The following is a 13,794-nucleotide window of genomic DNA, read 5'->3' on the forward strand; positions in this document are numbered from 1 at the left end:
GACTAAATCTGAAGTCTCTGAGCCTTCCCCTTCAACACTGACCCTTCCCAACTCCATAACCATGCTTATCCAAAGAGCCCCACAGTTACATATTACACTTTCCCTTCCCCTTTGTTCAGTTCCAGCATGTCCTCCTCAGGTGATGGACTTCATTTTTTTTTCCTCTGGTAGGTTCTGCAAAACTGTATCCACACATTCTTCTTCTGATGGTTCCTGCAGTATGGGGCCTCACTCTCTTCCTGTGGTAGATCCTGCATCGCTAGTATTCCTGTATCTTTCTCTGGTGGTTCCTGTGGTGATGGGCCTCCTTGGGTATTTCACTGGGCCTTTTCTCTCTTCCTTTGGTGGGTCCTGAAGTGCTGGATGTCACACTTTCTCCTTCCACTAGATTCCATAATATTAGACTTCAGTCTCCTCTCCTTCTCAGTAGATGACTTTGCCACAGTCACTTTTTCTACCTTCAGAATGTCCCATGGTTGTGAACCTCCCTCTTCAGCCAGAAAATCTGAGTGTGGGCCTCCTCTCTTCCTCCTGTGAGTTTTGTGGCCTTGGGTCCCTTTCCTGGGTTCTGCAGGACTGATATTCACTTTCTTTACCTTTTGCAGGTTATAGACCTCACTGTCATTTTCTTTTGTGGATCCTCTGGTTATTGGGCTCATTCCTTATTCTTCCTCCTGTCTTTCTAGTAGATCCTGTATAACTGGGTCTCATTCTAGCTCCTTCTAGCAGATTATTGTTGTTTAGTTGTGATTGTTATCCAAGATCATCAAATCATAAATCCTAAGTAGCAAAAAAAATTTGGTTTTTCAAACGTATATCATTATGTTAAGCAAAAGAAAAATCATAATTAAAGGTTAGTACACCAACCTGAACCATGGAGGCAAAAGGCTGAATGATGTCAGGGCTATTTTTCCTAGTCAGAGAACTCCATACTAAACTTGTTATACATATGAGAGAGACTTAATAGTGAAAAAACTCACAAAATGACCTAATAAACAACTCAGAGACTGAAGTATAGAAAGACAACTTAATTATGTAGTATGGAAGTATACAATACAAATTCTCTTATGCATCACGTCAAGGCAGTAACAATAAATTGGGACCACGAGGACAAGAAACCTATTCATGATTAGTATGATAACATCTATTAAAGGGAGATGAATTTTAATAAATACAAGAAGCTAAGAAAAGTTAAGCATGTTAATGTAGTATTGCTTTGTTTGATTTTGTCTTTTTAACAACTCAAGAAAAGCAGAAGAGTTTTTGTCAGTGAACAAGTCCCCCACAAAGGACAAGAAACAAGAATTTAAAATATTCTTATGTAGATAAATTTATACATAAGTAGCATAATTTTCATACCTTTTGTCAAACTAATTTATTTTGACAGGTGCCATGCCTACTTCTAGGTTCTCAATCAGAATCAAGAATTTGCCTAAGCCACGCCTATTCTTCACCAAGCCATGCCCACTCCATGCCACCCCACTCCTTTGATGATACTATCAGATGTGATGGTATAGCCTGAACCCTGCCCCTTTTGCATAGCCCTGCCCCTTTTAGTGACTTCATAGGAAATAATGGCATAGCTCCGCCTAGGCCTTGCCCCATTTTCAAGATGGTGGCTAGTGGACACCCCAAGGTACTTCATGTGTCACACTACTCGCTGCCATCTTGGATGGGCATGTGATGGAAAGTGACATCGATCATTGCATCACTCATCAGACACCACCCCCTGAAGCCTGTGAGGAGCATGCATAGTTTATTTTTCCCAACCCTTAAACCATTTTTTAAATGTGTTTTTTCAAACATTTTATTTTATTTTTTTCTGTGTGTGATCAGCTGTCTCCTCTCTAAGGAGCAAAAGGCACATTCTCTCCTTGTGAGAAAAAGCAGAACAGTTGTATTTGTGCCAGCAAAAAATTTGTCTGGCCATCTTAAAAGGCTTTTTAAGCAGTGCTTTGAGAACTTCACAGTACGTTATCTCAGGGGCCAAAGGACATGCCCTGTCTTTAAAAAGCTTTTTGTTTAACCAAACTGTCTGTGTTTTAGTGATTGCCTCTCCATGAGAAGCATAGCCCACACCCTCCCTCTAAATCAAACCTACTGGTTTTAGAACCATTTTACCCTCCCCTCCCCTCCCCCCTCCTCTCCTCTCCTTGTGCAGCTCATCAGCCAGCAGGTTCTTGTACAGTCACAGCTTTTAACTCAGTCACAACCACTCCACCTATGATTTGCTTGGTCTTATCTGGGTAAGAACGCTTAATTAAAAATTCTAAAAATGTAGAGAGAAAGTGAAGATGAAGCATACGTACAGTTATGTCCTTAATGTTATTTTTCAATAAGGTGATAAAGCATTGTAATTCTAGGATATTACCACTAAATACGTACCATGGGCACCATTTACCCAGTCCTTCTCCACCATGAATCAGAGCATCTAGAGTCAATGTCACAAGGCCTGTGGAGAATTGGGCACTGTCCATATAATATGGCTCTGCTGATAAAAGGTACCAAAGATAACGCATTAGTAATTACCATCTCCCAAATGTCCTTCCATTGATCCTTTGATATTTCTGTTCTTAAATTCGTTTTTCAGATAAAGAAACCAAAATAAGGGTCTATGTAAAGAAGACTCCTGTAAATAATGGAGCTTTATTTCTCTGTAATGGGCTTATTAAGAAGGATACTCTCAGATTCTATATTTGTCTCCATTTACTGAATCATCTGGGAGGATGCAGTGTCTAAGGTGCATATACAGGTGAAAAGATTCATATTTAACTTTGTATTTCTTCTAAAGATACCAGGAAAATTTACACTACTAGTCCCTGTAGTTAAGTAGCTATCTTGTAGCATTCCTGTCATTTCTCCAAGTTTTCAGCCTTCACCAACAAATCTTAATATTCTAAACTTTTTATTATGTTTTGATGAAATGCTGCTGTAATCCACTTTGTTCTTGCTTGTAAAAAATGGACTTTAACCCCCTAATACTATATATGGCGCTAAAAACTGTGTGTGCAAATGTAGGCATGTGCACAATTTAATTGCATAATGAACCAATTAGCACTGATAATTGGGCGCAAACAATTATCAATGCTAATTGACAATAATTCAAATTTATGCGCACACCTTTTACCCTGCTGTTTACTAAGCTGCACTAGCGGCTGCCGCGCAGTATTGCCAATAGAGCCCATTGAAAGTGAATGGGCTGTGTCAGCATTAGCGCACAGCTTAGTAAACAGGGGGGGTTAGTCACTATTCTATAAAGATGTGCACGTAACTTTTCACACATTGATCCAGAAAGGGGGTGTGGCCACGGGAGGGACATGAGCAGGTCAGGAGCATTCCTGAAATTTGTGCACAGTGTTACAGAATTAGGCAGATTTGTACCTAATTTAGGTGCGAGGATTTACACTAGATTTCAGTTGGTGTAAATCATCGCACCCAAAATTGAGTACAGATCCCGGCACTAAGTGCTATTCTAAGTGCCCAACTCGGAGCACTGTTTATAGAATAGTGATTTTTCGGCATCATATACAGAACTTAGTCCTAAATTATATTATAAGTGTTCAAGTGAATCAAGGGAGGAATGAGAGACATTGTAGGTCATACTAAAGGGAGAGTGATCATGGATAGTTGAGAGATGGAAAGAAATCTTAGGGAGTCCAGGAAACAAATTTGGCTGCAGAGTTGAAAATAGCCCAAATGGTTAAGAGAGCAATTTTCTGTCAGATCAGATGAGGAAGAGAATAAATGTAGATAAGGATTAGTCAGAGAAAGCAAAGGCATGTGTAGCCAGTCCCCCAATTAGATGAGGCCGAGGGTGACCCCAGAGGCAGCTACACACATTATTTTTTTACAACATAAACCAAACTACAATGGAATATAGTTCCCTGTTACAGTGGCATAGCCACTGTTGGCTCTGGTTCCACCCACTTTGGGCTTACGCCCATTCAATATTTTGGCACCCTTGTTATGGCTGGCAAGTTTCCATAAGCCCCGCCAGCTGAAGAGGTCTTCCGGCAACCAAAACAAGTTGCTCCCCTACTTGCTGCAGCCAACAACGCTGTCCACATGCTGCTACTTCTGCATCTTCAGCCCTGGTCTCCTCTTTTAAAGACACTCATAGGTGTAATCAATTGTATGGCATAACACTTTCTCTCATTTTGCATTCTCTCAGGGCTTATGAAAAGTCCCTTCTCTCCTGTGTAGGACTTATTTCTCCTCTTCATATATTCAGCCTGTTCAAACTAGGTGAGCAGGATACACCCAGGATTTGGGTCCCACCTCCTATCACACTGGGTGTCTAGCATGTACTCGCACTTCTGAGTTCCAATCCTTTTCCTGGTCATGGATGTGAAACTGGTTGCAGCTTTATTTTTCTTGCTTTTCTCTTAGGATAAGACAAGATCTCTCCAGCGATCCCTCCTTTCTCCTTCTTAAGGCACCTTGGGGCCCATTTACTAAGCTGCGTAAGCGTCTACGCGTGCCCAACACACGCCAAAATGGAGTTACCGCCAGACTACCACATGGCCCTTGCGGTAATTTCATTTTTGGCGTGTGTCCGATATGCGCATCTCAAAAATATTGTATATTTTCGGGCGCATGTAACGGACTTGCGCCAAGTGGCATTTGACGCATGTAGGTCATTACCACCTGGATTCTTCACCACTAGGCAAATGGCTGGCGGTAAGGTCTCAGACTCAAAATGGACGCGCAGCAATTCTGATTTTGCCACACGTCCATTTTCGGCAAAACAAAAAAGGCCTTTTTTACAGGCGTGCTAAAAAATGGATCGGCGCACACCCAAAACCCGCACCTACACTACTGCAAACCATTTTTCAGCGCACTTTTGTAAAAGGACCCCCTTGTACCTTGGGGTTCAACTTTGGCTAGAACTTACCACTCCTCCTCTTGGCACTCTTATGCTAAGGGAACAGAACCCCAACTGCTTGCCCTTTCTCTTCTCTTCTTCTCCTTAGTTTCTGGTGTAGAAAATTAAGGTCCTTCATACTACAATGTAGTTCTGTGGACTTCATCCTATGTGAAGGAGGAGAGTAAGAAGACCCTCTGCAATGCCCTACACACAGGTTTTATACTTCCCTCCACTTTCCAAGGAACTATTGCTATTAAGCTGTTGTCCAACATAGACCATCACTCATTAGTTTGACTGACACTAAGGGAAAGGATGGAAGAAGTCGCTAATGATGATATAAGTTTTATGTCCTTGGAAATGAGTAGCAGGTGAGGTTAGACTATCCTATATAATAAAACGCACCTCCAACATTCTGAAGCTGACTGCATGGCTGAGGCATTCCTTCTCTCTGTATCCATCTCCTGAATTGACATCACATACTTCCGGGTTCGTCACAAGCAGAAGTGACCAACCACATGAGGTTTCTCGGCTTCAGAATGTTGGAGGTGCATTCTATTAAATAGGATTGGTCAGTTCCTTGAAGCACAGCCAGAGCTCAGCGTCCTGCACAGTAACGCTCAGACACCAGAGAGAGAGAGAGGGGGGCCTGACACCAGAGAGAGGGAGGGAGGGGGGCCTGACACCAGAGAGGGGGGGGAGGTATCTCTGTCACACACACACTCTCTCTCTCTCTCTCACACACACACTCTCTCTCACAATCAATGTCTTTCTCTCTCTCAATCTCACACACTGTCTCTCACACACTCTATGTCTCACACTGTATCGCATTCACTCTATGTGTCACACAGTCACTCACACACTCTCTTGATCTCATACACTCAGTCTCACAGAGAATCTGTGTCTCACACACACTCTCTCTCGCACACACTATATCTGTGTGAAACACACTCTCTCTCTCACACACTGTGTCTCACATACGCACTTGCACACACTCTCATTCTCACACACACACTCTCTCTCTCACAGACACACTCGCACCCAGACTCACTCTCTCTCTCACACTCGCACATTCACTCTCTCTCTCTCACACACAGTCACTCTCACATACACTCTCTCAAACATACACACTCTGAGGAAAACCTTGCTAGCACCCATTTCATTTGTGTCAGAAACCGGCCTTTTTTACTAGTAAGTAGATAAAAGGAGCCAAGCATTGTGAAAACATTAGCAGAAAAGGGATCTTTCACTTTTTTTCTAAGCAATGGCCTAGAATCTGTTCCCTGGCATGGTGATTATACACTTCAAAATTCACTTATTCAGCACTGCAGCAATTTAAAGCAGTTCAGAAACCTTCAACTGCTTCCTTATCTCCTATCCACACTAACTACAAACTCCTAACTCCAGGCTAAATTTTGACATTCACTTGCTAGATATAATTTTGCCTTTGTGAAGAGTTCTATATCTCTGAATGGCTGCCTCCCTCATCATTGCCACGCAAATATATGGTAAAAAAGCACATAGAACAGAATCATTCGCTGAGCTCTGAACATAAGCACTTGCTTTTTTCACCCTTGCAACAGTTGTCACACTGAGCCCCAGTCCGAGGAAGGAGAGGAGGACTGATGTCAGAACACACAGCTTTCAAGGTCTTCTTCCTTTTCACACCCACACGAAGCATAGGAGAGGGAGAGACACACACGGCAGAAGCGGCAGCTAGCCCCGCACCTTACATGCAGGAACACAATGTGTATGACTGATGATATTTACAGTGTGACTCTGCTGAAATCAGTCCCTTGGCTCTGTGGGTGTCTGCTAGGGTTCTCTTCAGAGAAGAAGCTGTAAAAGTGTGTCAGAGACAACACTTGGAATGGGTAACTATATGTTAGCATCTTATACCAGCTCTTCTCTCTGCCCCCGAGAGAGGAAGAGTGACTGCAGCTCAGCTAAAAGATCCCACTGGTTACCAAACCCCTCCAGCCCCCCCCCCCCCCAAAAAAAAAATCTCCCACAAACCAGGGTTATATAAGTCAGAGTTGTAGCGAGCAAGAAGATCAGCAGCATGGGGACACAGCAGGGCCGCTGAGAGACTGAGCTGGGCCTGAGGCAGGGCCGCCACCGCCAGACTCGGGGCAGAATCATCATCTCCGCCGCCGCCTCCCCCCCCCCAAAAAATCATCATCGCCACCGCTGCTGCCGCCTACCCTCCCTCCTTCCCACCCGAAGTACCATGGCTGGACCCGCCAGCTGTAGGCAACGTGGCTCCTTCCTCTGCCCAGCATTGCCTGCCCCTGCGGCTGCGTTCCTCAGGTCGCACATGCTCAGTCTCAAAACTGAGCACTCACGGCCTGAGGGCCCAGCACCTAACATAGTAACATAGTAACATAACATAGTAGATGACGGCAGAAAAAGACCTGCACGGTCCATCCAGTCTGCCCAACAAGATAACTCATATTTGCTGCTTTTTGTGTATACCCTACTTTGATTTGTACTTGTGCTCTTCAGGGCAAAGACCGTATAAGTCTGCCCAGCACTATCCCCGCCTCCCAACCACCTGCCCCTCCTCCCAACCACCGGCTCTGGCACAGACCGTATAAGTCTGCCCAGCACTATCCTCACCTCCCAACCAACAGCCCTGCCTCCCAACCACCGGCTCTGGCACAGACCGTACAAGTCTGTCCAGCACTATCCCCGCCTCCCAACCACCAGTCCCGCTGCCCACCACCGGCTCTGGCACCTGCTAGGTAGGCAATGCAAGGAGGGCCCGGTGCCGGAGTTTTCTCTCTCCTGCTCCTGTCAGGATGCGATCACCTGGGTCCCGTCAGAAGCAGGAGAGAGAGACCCCTGCACAAGGCCCCCCCTGGAGGCCCGGGTCCGGGGAATTTTGCACCCCCTGCCCCCCTCTCGGTGGCTATGGGACACAGTGCGAGGAAGGGCTCCCAGCACCTGCAGTTTCTCCTTCACCTCTGCAGCATGTTTTATGTGGTCCCTGTTTAGAACGGAAGCACACTCGAGAGATGAAGAGGTAAACAGTAACAAAACAAAGCAAAGAGGGCTTTATTAATAAGAACCCATACTAGAGTCAGTCTCCTGCAAGAAATGTTAAACTGAGGATCTGCAAGTATTCACAAAAGGGAAAAAAATGTTACCTTTTGTGTCACATAGCATAAGAATGGGTCAGTGCTTTTTGGCTAAGTAATGATATCAAATGTTTACCACTGTAATTTAGGGGCCCTTTTACTACATAGTAGATGATGACAGAGAAAGACCTGCACGGTCCATCCAGTCTGCCCAACAAGATAAACTCATATGTGCTACTTTTTGTGTGTACCTGACCTTGATTTGTATCTGCCATTTTCAGGGCACAGACTGTAGAAGTCTGCCCAGCACTAGCCCCGCCTCCCTATCACTAGCCCCACCTCCCACCACTGGCTCTGCCACCCAATCTCCGCTAAGCTTATGAGGATCCATTCCTTCTGAACAGGATTCCTTTATGTTTATCCCACACATTTTTAAGGCACCTAAGCACGTCCAACGCGTGTCAGTTTGGAAATACTGCCCGGCTACTGCGAGCCCCAGGCGGTAATTCCATTTTTTATGCTTGTTTGAAACACTGCAGAAAATATTTTTTATTTTGTACCGCATGGTGTTAACCGGGCGGTAATCAGCTGTGTACGCGCTCTGACGATTACCGCCTGGTTAATGCATGAGACCTTACCGCTGAGTTAATGGGTGGCAGTAAGGTCTCAGGCCCAAAATAGACATGCGCCAATTTTTATTTTGCAGCACGTCCATTTTCAGCCCCCCCAAAAAAGGCCTTCTATGCAGGCATGCTGAAAAATGGACCTGTGATCATTTAATACACGCGCCTACAACAGCGCAGGCTATTTTTCAGTGCACCTTAGTAAAAGGACCCCTTAGATGGTTACAAAAGGAAACCATTTCTATTTTGAGCTTAGCTATTTTCACTGATCCACTTGTGCATTTTTAAATTTTAATTTAATTTGAATACTTCTGTCCCGCTTAACCAAAAGAGTTGAAGATGGGTTACGATGAAGCTAACTAAACTCAATAAAACAACATAATTCAAAATAGGATATAAGTTACAAACATATCAAAAACATAAATTAAATTTATATGTAGTCACCGCCTTGCAGCTGCTTGTGCCCTGCAGTAAACAGACCCCTTTCACCTTCAGGCTTCAGGAGTTCTCTTTGGGTTAAGCTGTCGATGAACCTGAATCAGGGTTCTAGGATTTGTTCCAGCTAAAGTGTGGATGGCTTTGAAGAAAAGTCTGACGCCCCCCCCCCCCCTTCCCTCCATGCCCTTGAAACCTATAAAAATAAAGACTTGTTTATATAACCCCACAATCTGCCTCCACACAGGGGTCCACCGGGACCCCTTACATAAGTGTAGGCTTTCCTGGGGGCAGGATTGGTAGCTATACATGTACGTAATAAAATAGACACATTTCCAATGTTTTCTACTAATACACACACAAACTTACTCATCCCGTGGAACAGGTGTAAGTTAAGGGCCCTTTTGATAAGCCACGGTAGGGCTAACGCACAGGTAGTGCATGCTAAATCGACACTGGCCCCGCCGGGGTAGCACATGCGCCTGGCAGCAGGGGCGTATCTGCGTGGGGCCACAGGGGCCTGGGCCCCCGCAGATTTCGCCCTGGCCCCCCTCCCCGCCGTCAACCCTCCCCCGCTGCTTACTTTTGCTGGCGGGGTCCGACCCGCAATCTTCATATTTCGGCTTCCTCCGTGGCCATGTGCTTCCAGGAAGTAACGCTGCAGCGCTGATTCGTTGAATCTAGTTCGGCGTCTGACGTCCCAGCACGTCAGACGCCGAACTAGATTCAACGAATCAGCGCTGCAGCGTTACTTCCTGGAAGCACATGGCCACGGAGGAAGCCGAAATATGAAGATTGCGGGTCGGACCCCGCCAGCAAAAGTAAGCAGCGGGGGAGGGTTGACGGTGGGGAGGGGGTGGAGAGAGGCGGCGGCGGCAGGGGGGGGGGAGGCAAAAATGTGCCCCCCCTCTCTGGCTCTGGCCCCCCCTACCGCCGGATTCCAGATACGCCCCTGCCTGGCAGTAATTCCGAAGTTGGCACGTGCTGTTTCCCGCAGTAGAAAATAATTTTCTATTTTCTACTGCGGGGGATGTTCCCGGTGGTAATCGGCGCGCAGCTAACTGATTACCGCATGAGTAGCGCATGAGCTAGGGTTACCATATGTCCGGATTTACCCGGACATGTCCTCTTTTTGAAGACATGACCGGGCAACCAGGTGGGTTTTGCCAATCTGCGCGTTTGTCCAGATTTCTGGACAAACGGGCAGATTGCTAGCCTCCCCTCCCCTTACTTACTACTGCCCTAGTAGTCTAGTGACATCTTCCGCCTTCGGGGCAAGGAAGAGCCCCCTGTTTCCTGCCCGGAGCGCTGCCCTGCATGCATCCTTCCTGTTTGTGATCGCGGCGCCGATTCAAAATGGCCGCTGAGAGTTGAAGTGACCTCGTGAGACTTCAACTTTCGGTGGCCATTTTGAATCGGCGCCGAGATCACGAACAGGAAGGATGCATGCAGGGCAGCACTCCAGGCAGGAAACAGGGGGCTCTTTCCTGCCCCGAAGAGGTCACTAGACCACTAGGGCAGTAGTAAGGTAAGGGGAGGGGGGTGACGGGGAGGGGGAGTGACGGGGTGTGTGACAGTGGGGAGGGGAAAATGTGACAGGGGCGGAGCGGGGTGTGAATGGGGCGGGGTGGGGCTTGAAAGGGGTGGGGCATGTGTCCTCCTTTTTGGGGGACAAAATATGGTAACCCTAGCATGAGCCCTTACTGCCACGTAAAAAGGTGGCAGTAAGGGCTCAGGCAGTAAATAGCCACACGCTACTTTTACTGTTCCATTAAAAAAAGACCTTTTTACCTGCCATGGTAAAAAAAGGTCCAGTGTGTACTAATTACATGTGTCCAAACTAGCACAGGCCACTTTTTACCACAGCTTGGTAAAAGGGTCCCTTAGTGCAGGAGCTTTAGAAAATAATTGCAAAATATGTGCTTTCCCTGCCAAGGGGCCCTGATAAAATATTAATCCCCACCAGTGCAATAGCCCACTGGGTGCTCTTATTACTATAGTTTGATTATGGCCCTTCAGATTTCAGCAGTATCAAAGGGTAGTTTTGCTGAATTACATTTAAATCTGGCAGCTTTCCCAATTCTTATAAAAGGCTGAATTACTATAATGTCCTGCATCTGGATCTACCTGCAAAAGTAACCCCAAACGTCATTTAATTCAGAATACTGCTGATTTACATTATAGAGATCATGCTTGTCCCACTCAGGCCATCTGGTGCCTCACATATCCACAAGGCCTTTTATCAGTTTAAGAGGCCTTTTTAAAAAAACAAATTCCATTCCCTGGTGAAGTGAAAATGCAGAGGACTTGAAATAAAGCAATCTCGTGTGTTGTGCTAAAGCTCTGGAATGCCCTTACTCAAGAATTTCATTTGATAAGAGGATTATCTGAGCTTTACAAAACATGTAAAGTCTTTGGCTGTTTGCCTCATTCTTTCATAGTTAATCTGTTTTAGATGATTTTGTGTTCTTTTTGTTTGTTTTTCATTTCTCTAAAGATATGAATTCTTGTGCCCATAGTAGGAATTGTAATAGCAAAGTTAAATTTAGTTTTATTTTATATTACTGCTGACATGGGGAGGGCAATTTTAAAGGCCATTTCTGCAGGCAAAACAGTGTTTTATCCCTGTAATTAAGCTATTTGCCCATTCAGGGAGTAATTCTATAAAGTGAGCACTAACATAAAGCGATTATATGCACAAATGTTTTGACATATCTGTGCATATGTGTGCATATACATACATAACTGCTCAAATTCTGCCTAAGCATATCTTATACACAGCATGTTTTTCAGGTATGTGTACATATAGGCAGAGTGTGGTTGGAGCGTAGGTCTCAGTTATGCCTGTAAATTGCAGAATACTATTGTAGCAGGGCAGATTGGGGGTGATTGGTGGGCGGTTGCCTAGAGTGTACCCACAGTTGACAGGCATAAGTAATTTTTAATTGGTTGGAATCAAGGCCAGGACTGAAATCCTCCAGGAGGCCATAAGCAGCTATATCTATCTATCTATCTATCTATCTATCTATCTCTCTCTCTCTTTTTTCCTCTTCCATTCTCACATTGTTACGTCCCTCACCTGTACGACGCTCCTCCCGGCTAGGTCGAGGATCGGTCTTGGGAAGGTCTGTTTCGGTTTCCTGGCAGCCGTCATCCGACTTAGAGCAATGGTACAGCCATCTTGGATAGATCATATCCCAGGAAGCCATCTTGGACTAACGAGGACATGAAGGAAGCCCATATTTGGTCCTTAGAGCTCTGCTGATGGGGGCAGCCATCTTGGTTCAGCTGCACATGCTTTAGCCTAATTCCTCCTCTGCTTAAGGCACTGCCTCCAGTCCTTCAGTGCTTCAGCTGCGCAGAGGTTGTGGTCTGCATCCGTGTTCCTTACCGGATTCCTAAGTTTTGACCTTGGCTTGTTTTCTGACCACACGTTGTGTTACTGCCTGCCTTTTGACCAGTGGTGTGCTGGTAAATTTTTAACAACAGGCTCTCTCCCCGGTCCACCTCGGCGCCCCCCATCCACCTCGGCGCCCCCCCTCCACCACTGCACCCCCCAAAAAAAAAAAAACTGCAGAGCTGGCTATACCCGGGGGGGGGGGGGGGGGGGGAGGCGGCCAACACATTACTCTCTCTAGGAAAAAAAAATTAAATGATCTCAGGTTCCAATCTAATTCATGTTTAATATGGGATAAAATGCCATAAATAAGTAAATAAACATAAACTTTTAATGTTCAGCACCTGATTCTCAAAGTGGACATATTCCAAACACTATAATGAAAATAAAATTATTTTTTTTCTACCTTTGTTGTCTGGTGACTTTGTTTCTCTGATCATGCTGGTCCAGTATCTGATTCTGCTGCTCTCTATCTGTTCCCTTGACTCCGTTTCCAGGGCTTCCTTTCCATTTATTTCTTTTCTTTCCTCCTTTCTTCTTCATTTCTGGTCCTCCGCATACTTGACTGTACAGTGGATCCAGTTTCTGCCTATTTTCTCCATCCATGTGCAGTTTCTCTCCTCACTTCCTTTTCCCTCATCTAATCTCCTTCCTCTATCTTCCCTCCATGTCCAGAATTTCTCTTGCTCTCCCCGCCATCCATGTCCTGAAACTCTCCTCTCTCCCCTGCCCCTCTCTATCCATCCATACCCAGCAATTCTCTTCTCTCCCCTGCCCCCTCTGCCCATCCATGCCCAGCAATTCTCACCTCTGCCCATCCATGCCCAGCAATTCTCTCCCCTGCCCCCCTCTGCCCATCCATGCCCAGCAATTCTCTCCCCTGCCTCCCTCTGCCCATCCATGCCCAGCAATTCTCTCCCCTGCCCATCCATGCCCAGCAGTTCTCCTCCCTCCCCTGCCCTCCCACTCCCATCCATGTGTAGCGATGTCCTTCGCCCCCCCCATCCTCCCCTGCCGCTCCCATCCGTCAGTTTCAAATACCTGCCTCGAAGCGCCGCATTATCTAAGGCCTGCCTGCTGCCCGTCTCCAGCTGCCTTCCCTGCTTGCTTCTCAGGAGTTCGGTTCGCGCCCTTAGTCCCGCCGCGGGAAAAGGAAATGACGTCAGAAGGCGGGACTAAGGGCACGAACGCCTCAGAAGCAGGCAGGGAAGGCAGCTGGAGACGGGCAGCAGGGCTTTAAATAAGGCAGCGCTTCGAGGCAGGTATTTGAATCTGACAGATGGGAGTGGCAGGGGAGGATGGGGGGGCGAAGGACATCGCTACACATGGATGGGAGCGGGAGGGGAGGTAAGCATGGCGCCCTCCTGCCATGCTTACCTCATGCAATGGAGCCGG

Source organism: Microcaecilia unicolor, chromosome 4 (assembly GCF_901765095.1).
Source record: "Microcaecilia unicolor chromosome 4, aMicUni1.1, whole genome shotgun sequence".
NCBI classification, from domain to species: domain Eukaryota; kingdom Metazoa; phylum Chordata; class Amphibia; order Gymnophiona; family Siphonopidae; genus Microcaecilia; species Microcaecilia unicolor.